Source organism: Serinus canaria, chromosome 1 (genome assembly GCF_022539315.1).
Source record: "Serinus canaria isolate serCan28SL12 chromosome 1, serCan2020, whole genome shotgun sequence".
Classification (NCBI taxonomy): Eukaryota; Metazoa; Chordata; class Aves; order Passeriformes; family Fringillidae; genus Serinus; species Serinus canaria.
Genome location: NC_066313.1, coordinates 26,597,806 through 26,610,047, shown reverse-complemented (window position 1 = coordinate 26,610,047; position 12,242 = coordinate 26,597,806).

The window sequence follows — 12,242 nt, the reverse complement described above, 5'->3', positions numbered from 1 at the left end:
AAATGGGAAGCGCCCTGTTGTTCTGGGCAGTGCTTCTGTATATTTCATCTTCACAAGCTCTGAATGCATGATTGCTTTTTATTGCTACTGAACAACCTTTGAGTAAACATGAATCACTCTTTATGGCACCAAATTTGAAATGTTTCCTTACCAGCTACGTCGATTATCTGCCCAGGTAGGAATTTGATAATGATCTGTAGTACACACAACATTTTAAAATAGAATAAGCTTGTTTTTTACACACTGCTACTGTCCCTGCTGTCATGGGAAAAAGAAGAAAAAAAAAGAAAAATCTCTCCCTGTCTGGTATAGATTCCAAGTGTAACAAATTATACTTGCTTTTGAACTACTTGTAAGGCCTTTGATCCAATTCTTTCGTATATCTGTCAATGCAATTGTATTTTCCTTCTGCTCCAAAGCAAAAGCTAGAGATTGTTTTGGGATTATTTCTGGATTAGCTGCAGCTGCTTTTTCTGCATTAAAAAAAGTGATCTGAACAGTCAAGGAATAGCATCATGGGTGTTGCTGTAAGTTTGTTTGGCCAAAGAAGCCCCAGCACAGTAGGTGGCAAAGATGGGTGGGTGAGAGGCTGCACATTGAATGGCTGCTGTCTTCAGCAGGGAGGTGTTTCCCCAGGCTGCAGGGACTCCCTGGGGGCAGAGGTGGTGATCTCCAAAGAGGGTCATTATTAAAAAGCCATCAGGGATTTGCAAACCAATCTGCTGGGCTGTTGGATGCCTTCTCCCTTGCTACTGATGAAACTTGCCAGGCAGCAGTGGTGTCTGTCCCAAATAAGCAGCATGTCCATGCACACACTTCCACTCTTTCATGTCCCCAGGAGGCTGGTTTTCAGTGCATGCGTTCATTTGTACCTTGTAGGGGCAGTGTGGCTGCAGAGAGCCACTCTGGTGAAGCAAAAGGGAGCCCCAGGGGAAAATTGAAGCTCTGTGTATAATCCGTACCTTCCAGCATGAAAGATGGGAGACTACTGGGCAGAATCATGAAAATAAAATATTGTAGGACTGAGAAAGTCCTGCTGGAGACTGGGTGGAGGGAACCCAGCCTCTCTTCCTAGGAGAATGAAGTCGAGGTGAGTGGATCCCAGAAGACTCATCTGGCAAACCTGCATTAGCTTCTGTAATGTAGCTAACTCCCATCTGGTAGCTGACTCCCATCTGCTGTCCGTAGTTCAGGGTAAGGGATATTGCTTCCTGGAAATGAAGCAATATCCCTGGGTCACTGGGCTTCTTCAGACAGGGTGCTGAAGAAGCCCAGTGACCCAGACCCTTTAGCCACACAACCTTGTGTCCAAGCCAGCTGCCATCTTCATTACTTGTGACCCGTTGTCCTGCACAAGAGAACCAGAGACATCAAGCTCTACCTCTGCTGCACATTCTCTCGTGGAGGATCTCTCATCCAGATCCACAGCTCCACAGACACTGATCTCATTCCAATACTGCTGCTATGGGACCAAGTGTGGAAATGGCCGGATCAAAATTCCCACCCACTGGCACAGCTAAGCAAATACACATCGGGAGCCTGGGTGGACTGTCAAGGCTGGAAGAGCAGCCAGCAAACCTATAGGACTGGTTCTGCATCTGCCTTGTCCTGAGGGGCAATTAATAAGTGGGCAATCAAGATGGAGCCTCTTTGACGTCCCCAAACCCTCCCCTGCTCTCCCCAGGTGAAATCTTCAATTTCCTCATTCCAGCCCGAACAATATAACCATTATCACAGCCACCTGACTCCCTGGCCCTCTGTCCCCACCCCTTTCCTGATCTCTCCTGCCTGTTCCTGGAGATCAGAGGCAGAAGCAGCCACCTCAGACCAGTTTTTCATCCGGCAGCTGCTGCTCCCCAGCCGACAGAGATGGCAGGGCTGGGGCTGGTCCCCTGCGAGCCCAGGACAGCACCTGCCTCGGCACAGCTCCGTGGACACAGGTGCTCCCTGCTGCCTGCCTGCAGCTTTACCAGAGCTGGTGACAGGACAGCCTTACTTGTGTTTAGCTTGATTTTTGACTCTGCCTCATGTGATTCTCCAAATGCCCTCCCCAGGCACTCCCATCCCAGTGATTTCATGTTGCTTCTGCTTCTCGGCTCTGCTCTGCTGATGGTGATCTCTCCTCTGGAATACAAGCCCAAACCTATACCCTTGAAAAGGGAATCCAAATGTAATTAAGCCCTTAAGAAGAAAAGTCAATCTATAAATCCTGATTCTTTTATGGACAAGGCCAGATTTCATAGCCAAATAGCCCAAGGGAGCACCTCCCACCACACCCTTCTCCAAAGGAGGAGCAGGAGGCATCACCCCCACTTTCCAGTCTCCCTTTTATTTGTTCCAATGTTCAATTCATTCTTCTGCTTGAGAGGTTTTATGCCTTCCCTTGCAAGATCTCAGGCTGGCAGTGACGCAATGGTCTGGAAATGGTCTGGAAGGTCTGGAATGGCCCAGGAGGCAAAGAGCCTGAGTTTTGTTCAAGGTGTAGCTTGATAAATTCAAGTGAAGCTTTAGGCAACAAGATACTCTTTGGTGTTGTCTCGGTTTTTTGTAATGAAGTAATCTGAGGTTTGTCCTCTGTAGGACTCAGAATATCTGGATTCATATATTAATTTTTTTTGTTTGTTTCATTCTTTCTTTTGAGCAGAAAAGGTTGGGCAACAAAATGTGAATCTTAGTCAAGCCATGTGACTACTTCCAGTGATACTGAGAAGAGTGAGATTTCTTCATTATAGTCACTGCCCCATTCTGCCATTTCTTCTTTTAACTCTATATCAAGATTTCAGCTGCCTCAGAGACATCTCACCTACCAAGAAGTTTGTACTCCTGGGCGAATTTTGGGGTTGGGAAGGGGTTTTCATCAAGTGAGACACATAGGTTGTATTTTTTGAGAAAGAATCTTCCTCTGTACCTTGAAAAATGGTCCACTTCAAGGAGGTCTCAGGCTTTTTGTCTTTCATATCCCCGGCAGTAAAGAATCTCAAAGTATTTGCTCCTGGTATGAGAATATTCATGTTTATCAGCTAAGGCAATTGATCTTTCATGCTAAGGACTTATTAAGATGTTGATGGTATTTCATGGGAGGAAGGGTCTGTACAGGTATGTGCAGAAATATTAAAGAAGGGAAAACCAGCAATTTGTAAAGAAGCCAATACTAATCAAACACAGGGCTTCGGAACTGTTTTAAAAAGACAGAAAAGAAAATTATAAAAAGTAGGATTGAAAACAAGGGAAGGAGAGGGAGCTGAATGGAAAGAACAGTAGTGAATGAAATAAAAAAGAGAAGAAAATTGTGCCCTCCTTCTCTGCAAGCTGCACCTGGATGTGGTGGGAAATCAGTGTTACCACCCCATACAGCCCTCTGCCACTACCCTTCATTTGTCCCTAACCCCTTTTGCCTCCTCTTGTCACCACACCACTGTCCCTGCTGGGGCAGCGTTCTGTTCCCTCTTACCCCTCTCTCTGTGACATTCCAGTGCCCAGCACTGGTGACCTATAACAACACCTGCCACAACTGTTTTCTGCTGTGTGTCCAAAAGTGTCAACCCTTTGACATTTTCATCACCTGAATTCACTCCTGTCACACTTTGCCATCCTTGGACACTGGGCACGCTCTTGGGCTGAAAAATGGGGTGAACGCCTTTTCTTGTGGGCTAGAGAAACAATTGTCCAGTGGGGTAGGGGAAGTTCCAAAAAGCATCTGGAAAACTAGAGAAACTTTGTAATGTTGCATATGGAAAGGCAGCAAACTGGGTCAAACAAGGAACAATTAGCAAAAGGAATCAAAACTAACAGATCTCTCTGTTAAACATACTGGGCACCTGCCAGATGTTCTGAAGGGCAAAACAGTGATCAGGCAGTGCAGGGAGTGCCCCGCAGAGATAAGGCCATCACAGACACCTCTGCAGCCTGTGTGAAGCGCTGAGTGATGAGATCAGGGTGGCAGAACCCATTCTTCAGCAGGGTGGGGTCTGCCAGCAAACGTGTCTGAAACTGAAGCGCTGCAGAAAAGGCTGCTCTACACACTGACAAAGCAAACAGTAACAACTTGCTGGGAGCAATGGCACTTGTCCAAGAGTCTTAAAGGATCTCTGGAGTAAAATGGCTGAAACTGCTCCAAGCAGTTGTGTGACCCAATGGTTACCCCTGGTGTGGGACCTCAGGAGGGGAAAGCCTGAATGTGATGCCCCAGTTTGGCTGGGGGCAGGTGGTGGAACAGTTTCTGGGGCTTGTTTGGGCTTCAGATGAAGACAACGTGAATAAAAAGATAAGAGATTAGTACAGCTAGAGACTAAGAGGGTCTGGAGCAGCCTGGCACACCACTCCATGGTGCTTATGTCCCCAGCAGGACATCCATGCTGTCCTCTGCCAACCTGACAGTATGTGTGCTCTGGTCCACCTCCTGAAGGTTTGGATGCATGCTTGGATGAATGCTGCCTGTGGCACTGGAGCCAGCCAGGACTTGTGGAGTGGTTGGCTCTTGCTGCAGGACATAATGGATGTGGTGGTCCAGGTGCTTTGACCCTGGTAAAAGCTCCTGGTGAAGGGGACAGCAGCAGTGACAGAGGGATGTGTTTGTGTCTCTTTCCTCTCCTTTCTCCTTTCCTGACTCAGGAGAAGGAGTTCCCAATGCTGCAGCCTACCTGGGGACATGGGTGGGGATGATCTCCATTCCTCTGCTGTCTGACCTCACCAGGGGCTGCTGCCAACTGCTGCTGCTCCTGGAGCCTGACATCAGCCCTCTCCGCTCCAGAGGGGCTTTTTGAACTTCTCAGTAAATTTTTCATCCGGAGAGAATATCTGCCATTTTTCAGCATCTGGTCATCACCCATTGAAGGAAATGCATGGGAACCCACCTGGATGTGCTGGGAGAAGTGGAATTTTCTACTGACCTGGGAGGAGGAGCATGTTTTTGCAGTGGGTGGGAGTTGGACTGACTTAATGTTACACGTCCTGCTCTGGAGGGAAGCATGAGTCCCGTATTTTGTCTGGGACACAGTTCAGACCTGGAGGCCTTGAGAAACAAAGACTGATCATTTTCCCTTTTCTTCTTTCTCCTTTTGTTCTTTTTTTGGGGGTGTGTGTGTGGTTTCTGTTTGTGGGTTTTTTGAGAGACAGAGAATAGGAAATGTTACAGGCGCTTTGTTGTCCATTGTAGCTTATCACTGCTCATGTTACTGAAGTTCAGGTGAAGGACACGCCAGAGAGAGTGCTCAATGCAGGAGATTGGTGTCACCAGGAGAAGCAAACAGGCAGCACTAGCGAGGACATGTCTTTGGTCAGCATTTTGTACTCTTCAGGGAGTTGTATCCTTGTAACCCTTCAGACCCAGTAAAGGGTTTTTTGCAGTCTGATCTGTGATGAACTTGGCAATTACATGTGAGGGTGAGCACAACTCTCAAGGCTTCTCACATTTTCAGAGATGCCAGGAATCAGAGAATGGTTTGGGTTGTCAGGGACCTTAAAGATTATCTAGTTCCAACCCATTGGGCAGGGTCACCTTTCACTGGGCCAGGTTGCTCAGAGCTCCATCCATCATTCTCACATGTTTTTGCACATTTCCAGTGTCACAGAGGTGGCAGGTGCGTGGCTGGTGGGGGCCAGCACTCTGACCTGGAGGGTCAGGAGGGGCCTCTCCTGTTCTTGTGTCTGCCATGTTCCAGAAAAGGGCTTTGGCTGAGCACGGTGCCTGTGCTGCCACACCTGTGCTGGAGAAACCAAGCCCAGAGCTTTGGAAGCACTGCAGAATGTGTGGCTGTGATATAAAGTGAGGCTGAAACAAACACAGTTTATTTAAATGATTTACCTCTGGTCAGTGTATGCTTTCTTGGAGGCAGCTGAGCTTCAGCTCTGTTCATAAAGTGCTTCTAAACCAATGTAGTTAAACTGCTGAATCTATTTTGCTAACTAAAATTGAATGAGCAGATGCATAATCAAACAAGTGGAACCTATGGGGAAAATATAATCTTGAGCTTTGCTTTATTCTTTGAAAAATATCTGCTCTTTTAATACCACCTTAGACGTTCTGGCTTGTCCATATTCACAAAACAATGCAGCCACAGCCTCCAAGTAATCTTTGTTGGCTCAAGTGCAAAGAACTTAATCTTTTGTTTTGCAGGTTGACAAAACATGTACAAAATTTTGGATCTCATATCCAACAATTCCACTAAAGAGTTAGTTTTAAAGGCCTAAATTTAATATTTATTTGCACTGACACCGTGTGCCTTACAATGGGCTGGTGTGCCCAGCAGCTAATCAGATGATGACCAGACTCCTGCTCCTCGATCCACGTGGCCAGGCAGGGATGCCATGTGGCACTTGGCCACGGCACATTTGACCTTGGAAGGCAGCATGGCTGTCTCCCAGAGAAGCAGAAGGACTAATATTATTTATCCCTGTCTTCTTAATGCAATCAAGCATGTATTTGATGTACTCTTAGTCTCAGTGACATTTTCTGTAATAAGTGTTTTATATTTAAAATGGAATGAATGTTGCTGTTAAGCACAAGGTCATCTTGTTTATCAGTGAGTATTACTTTTTTCTGCTTCAGAGTGTTTACTTCACTTGTTTTTGTGATTTAAATCCAGCTTGAGACCTTCAGGGATGCAGTAATTGCAGACTCTAGTGGGGAGTATCAGAGAGCAGGTAGTCAAAATCAAATGCCAAGGTATATTTCTCCTTGTGAGGAATACGGCCACTCCTAATGAATTTTTTCCATATCTCCATTGTTTTTCCTTCCTTCCAAGTCAGTTTATGGGCCAAAAAGGCAGACAAACTGCCAGCTCTCATTTCCAGTGTAACGCAGGCCTTGGAATTTTACCCAATGCCTCTTTTCTCTGATGTAATTAATTTTTATTTTATTTTATTATTGTTACGAAAGGACAGCTTGAAAAAACTATCCTGACCTTCATTTGAATACCTTGAAAGACAGTCTGCCCCTCTGACTGCCTGCTAGCTAGGGCAGTCACCCTCACTACTGGGGGTGTGATGTCTTATCTGCTCTGAACCTGCCTACATAAAACTCGCAGGGGTTGATTCTCACCGTGCCTTTCTCTGCAGGTAATGGTGCCACCAGCACTCCGTGTTTTCTGTGCTGTGACTGAGAGATTCTGGTTTAGCCAGACCACAGTAATGGCTCAGAGTGTCCCCTGTCAGGCGTTGTCTGACCTTCCTAATTGCTCCTGTCGTTTTGCCCTGGACCCTCTCCAGTCTTTCAGGATAATGAGGAGCCGTGTGGGCGGCTGCTCCGTGGGTGGGTGCTGCAGCTGCGGGCTCTGCTACGCTTTCAGCTCCGCGCTGTCGGTCACAGGTGACGGTGACTTCTCCGGGGGCTGCCAGCGAGGCTCCTGCTCTTGGCAGCCCGTCCTTCCTCCCTGTCTGCACAGCAGCCAGCGGTCACACACCCGCCTGGGCGTGTCCGGGGTGTCCGAGCCCAGCGGGCCGTTCACAAAGCTTCCGTCAGTCCTGAGCCAGAACAGCAGCGCCAAGAGCGAAGAGGAAAGGATATGAGCAAAAACTGCTTCCTCCAGCAGTTACACTCTGCCCCTGGTCACTCTGAGGTGTTCCCACAGGTCAGACAATTCAGAGGGATTCAAGGATGAACAGCATTGAGGGAGCCTGGTGGTGCAGGACCTGAAGAGACTCCACTGACAGCCCTGAGCATCCTGTCTTGGCTGAGGATGTTCACCTGGCCAGGTGACTCGTGCTCATGAGAAGGACCCCCTCTCCTTTAGCTACTGACCTTGACATTTGCAAATTTTATCAACAGTGTTTTTTACAGTTGTATCTCCTGGTGCAATTATTAAACAGCACAGTTCCTGCAGAGAAACAAACATTTTCAGTGGTGATTGGTGCTTCTTTTTGGACAATGAAGTTTTGCCTGTTAGCTGCTAATTAATCCATGTAATGCCAGTTGTGAGGTATACAGAAGCTATCCTTTTGTTCTTCAGAATTTACAAGTTTCTTGATTTGTTTGCACCAGTGCTTTCATCAACCAAATGTATTATTTTGTCAAAGAATGAAGTCAGGTTTGCGACTCACAATTTTTTTTTTTAAAAAAAACTAAATGATGAAAATTATTTAAATTGCTGGAGCATCTGTTAGCTAACTTGTAATAACTTCACACTCTCTTCCCTATGATTATTAGAACAGAACCATCTAACAGTCAGGTGTCACCTCACTTTCTGTCTCTGGACAATGGCACATGTTTTTCCACGACCTTGGGATTTCTCTAGTACACCAGGATTTTTAAATACCAAATTCCATTGGGCCAGGTGCAATCATAGTCAAATATTTCTATGATTTTGAGATGCAAATTTGCTTGGCTACTGATCTGAAAATACTTATGCCTAATAGATGCTGTTAAAACTTTCCTTACTTTGCAGAAAGTTGAAGAAGTTTTTTACCATCCTCCTACAGCATGAATACAAAAATCTGGGGTTTTTTGCATGCAAACAGCTAACTTTTCTGTATCAAGAAGCCTCCATCAAAAGTCATCAGTATCATCAGTTTTACCTATATCCACCCAGTAAGAGTCTAGGCTCTCACTGCTATTCCTTAGTTTTCAATTTATTTTGAAAAAAACCTGCTTCCAAGTGCCGTTAGCACTTGCAGCAATCCTGTTTTTCCAGATTATTTTGAATGCTCCTTATCACCTTGTATGCTTCATAAATTCTCACTTTTATTGTGTGCCATATACCTCCTTTCCATACCCCTTCCTTCAGCTTTTTTTTCCCTCCCTGTTGGTTTTATACAAGATTTCCAAGTATTAACCTTCAAATTCCCTATTAGACCAGAAAAGGGCTGAATTGTGTCTGTCTTTTTTTTCACAACTACAGAAACACAGATCTTCATTTTGTAATCTCCCAGCAGTGAAATGTCTATTTATAAAAATTTTATTGCAGCTTTCTCCTGGGGAGTCCTATTTTTCTGATTGCTTGATTTGCTATCAGTTTAACCCATAACTTCCCCTGCTTGAGGATTTACCATTTTGAAATAACAATTTTTGCCTACATATACGCTCAGCTTCACCCATAAAATGCATAAATTCATAAAGATCTTGGTTAATGGCTTGTAGGCATTGACCAAGTGTACTTCTATACATCTGCAGGTACACATCTACATGCATGTAGGATATCTACTTACACCATGTACACATACAAGCATGTACCTGCATTTCCACATCATGCATGCAGTTGTACAAACACACCTGTATGCAATGTCTTTTTCTCTGAAACCAGAGAAGAAGCATTTCTCAAAGTATGTGCCTGTTGCCTGTAACACAGCCATGCAGCACAGAGCTGAGGCTGTGCAGGCTGCCCTGCCTGGATGGAGATGTGGTTTTCTGTTAGTCCATCCCTGAATGGTCACTCAGCTCCTCCACCAAGGGCAGCCCTCCCCCTCCCATAGCAATCAAGCACTCTGTACAATGTTTGGACAGGGCTGGCTTTTCTGAGCAGGATGTGTCAAGGGACAGGAGGCAAAGCACTGCAGGTGAGCCTCACTAAGGTGTCCTCTATTCTGGAACCCTTTGATGTTGCTGAGGCTTTGCTTTATCTGAAAAGGAGAGATAAACAATAAAAGAGGTAAAATGCAGTAAGACCAAAGCAGTACTAAACATCACCTCACACTGCCTTCCAACAGAAATGAGTCTCCAGCTCATCCACTCCGTGCCTCTCCCTGCAGGATCCTGGGGTATCCTGCCCTCCATCTCTCTTAAGCAGCAGTGCAGGGGAGAGGCAGATGCTCTTCTCTACATCTCAACTACAAGGGCAGAGGCTCAGCCTTTTAAACACCCACCTGTTCTTCTCCGAAGCACAGTGAAGAGGTCAGTGATGAAGACAGCAGCAATAACATCCCCCTCCTGTCCTTGGGATGTCCCTTGCTCTGCAGAGGAAGAGAAGGGTCAGTGATGTTGTGTTGCCTGGAGCAGCCAGCAAGTTGTCACAGCTGAACAGGCCAGCAGCTGGCTGTGTGCGTGCTCTTGTCACACATGTGACAGAAAACAAGTGAGCCAAAGCCACACAGACCCAGGGCCCGGTGTGCTGGCTGCACTGATGTGTCATAACTCGTTGAACTACAGGTATGGCTTGCTGCTCCCTGCTGGGTCAGAAGGAGACGCAGGAGCGATGTGACATCAGCAAGGAGAGTGTGAACCCCAGAAGCTCCAACAGGGGGAAGCATTTTGGCTACAGCTCTCTGGTAGCTTCAGCCTCCAGCTGAACATTGGGTCCCCCTGTGTGCCTAACTCCTTGGGGCATGGCTGCTTTTTGTGCCTTTCCACTGGGGTCCAGCCCACTTGCTACAGACTTTTGTTCTGTTGCTCCACCTTGTCATAAAATCTCTTTTCCCCTGAAGGAAATGAGATGTTTGCGACCTCAGAACTTCAGGGAGTCAAAGAAAAGCTGAAGAAGTGAAAGGGTAGAGGAGGACAGGGAGAATGGGCATGAGAGGACACCAGAAAGAAAGCATGGGGAGCCAGGAAGACGTGGAGTGACTCAGAGGTTTTGATCCCCATGGTGGGGAGATGAGGTGTGAGGAGGTCTGGGCAGGATGAAGGACTTGTCCCTCTGCTCCTGATGCCTACCCAGTGCCTTGGTGAGATGGGCACTCCCAGAGATGGGCTCTGCCAGGGCAGCTCTAGGTGGCTGTGCCTGCTTGGGATTGAGCTGCTGCTGAGGCAGGAGGTGATGCTGGATGGGCCATTTCAGCTTTGCCAGTGCCTGGAGAAATTGGGAGGGGAATTTCTGTGTTGTGGCAGGTCAGACTAGTCTCCACATTTCTCTGAAATGATGCTACTGCTGGAATGACATGGACTCTTGGAAGTTCTGGAGGAGGTAAATAGGGAATTGATTTATTGATAGCACAGTCAAAAGCCTGTCTGTGGACACAAGTCTGTCCACAAGGGAGAGAAGTTGAGCAGCCTGTGACAGTGGGTGTTGGGAGCAGAGGTGGGAGGGTGCAGGGCAGTTTCAGAGCCTGAGGACAGGGGACTCTTGTTGCCCCAGGCATTTCCCATCCTCACTGGCCAAATGCAGCTGGGTGATTGCTGGGCCTGGTGGACACACAGACAAATGCTGTATCTCTTGTCTCCCAGGCTCAGTCCTTGCAGCCAAGGGATGGGTCCCCACTTCCTAGCAGCTTTGATATAGCCACATGGGACATGTGGGCTTTTGGCCACCTGGTCACCTGCAGCCAGCACCGTTCCCTCCTTGGCTGCTGCAGTGGGTTTTTCTGACCCTGCTGGAGAGCCAGAGTGACCATGAGCCAGGATGTAAGGCAGGGCCCTCACCAGCCTGCTGAAAGCTGTGTGTGGGGATCTCAGGGTCCACCTCCTCCCCATCCTAGACCATACACAGCAGGGATTCTGCATGGGGGATGGATACTGACTGTCAGTGGATCCCTCTCACCCTGTACCATTTTCCCCTCTGGAAGAGCATTCACTTTTGGGAGGATCCTGTTTTCGCTGGGTGACCTTCACTACAGGGGTGGGGGTGCAGGAGAAGCCCCGCCCTGGCTACCAGAGCTGCTTCATTTTCACTCTGACAAAGCTGCATGGAAAAAAACTCCCTACATTTAAACCTATTAACTCTTCCTGCACCAAGCTTGGGAGCCTGGAGGCAGCGGGAAATGAGGCACAACCACTGGTGCCAAGGAGCCCTTCCTAACCTGCAGTGTTTGAAAGCAGTCACCTCTCTGCATATTTGCATTTTAGACTACTTTATCTTTGTGAAATACTTGGAGGCTGAAGTGGGTTTCTTTTTCTTTTTCTTTCTTTTTCTTTTTTTTTCTTTTTCTTTTTCTTTTTTTTTCTTTTTCTTTTTCTTTTTCTTCTTTTTTTCTTTTTCTTTTTCTTTTCTTTTTCTTTTTCTTTTTTTCTTTTTCTTTTCTTTTCTTTTTCTTTTTCTTTTTCTTTTTCTTTTTCTTTTGTTTCCTAGCAAAACCTTCTTCAGCTGGAAAGAAGATGGTTGCTCTGCAGTGGCAGAGCCAGCTCCAGCTCCCCTTTAGCCCAGTGGGCGTGTAGTGCCACCAGCAGCTGCCAATTCAGCCCTGGCTTTGCAGGAAGAAGTCACTGGGAACAAAGCAAGCTGCAAGAAAGGAACTGGATGAGCTCTGAGGGTGTTTAACTGCTGCCTTTTCTCGTTCAAACACATGGGGAAAAGCTGGCTGCTTCTATGATGGTGTCTTTCCTCTCCTCAGTAACAGAGCTCACCCTCGCTGTGGCCAGCTGAAATCATGGATACACA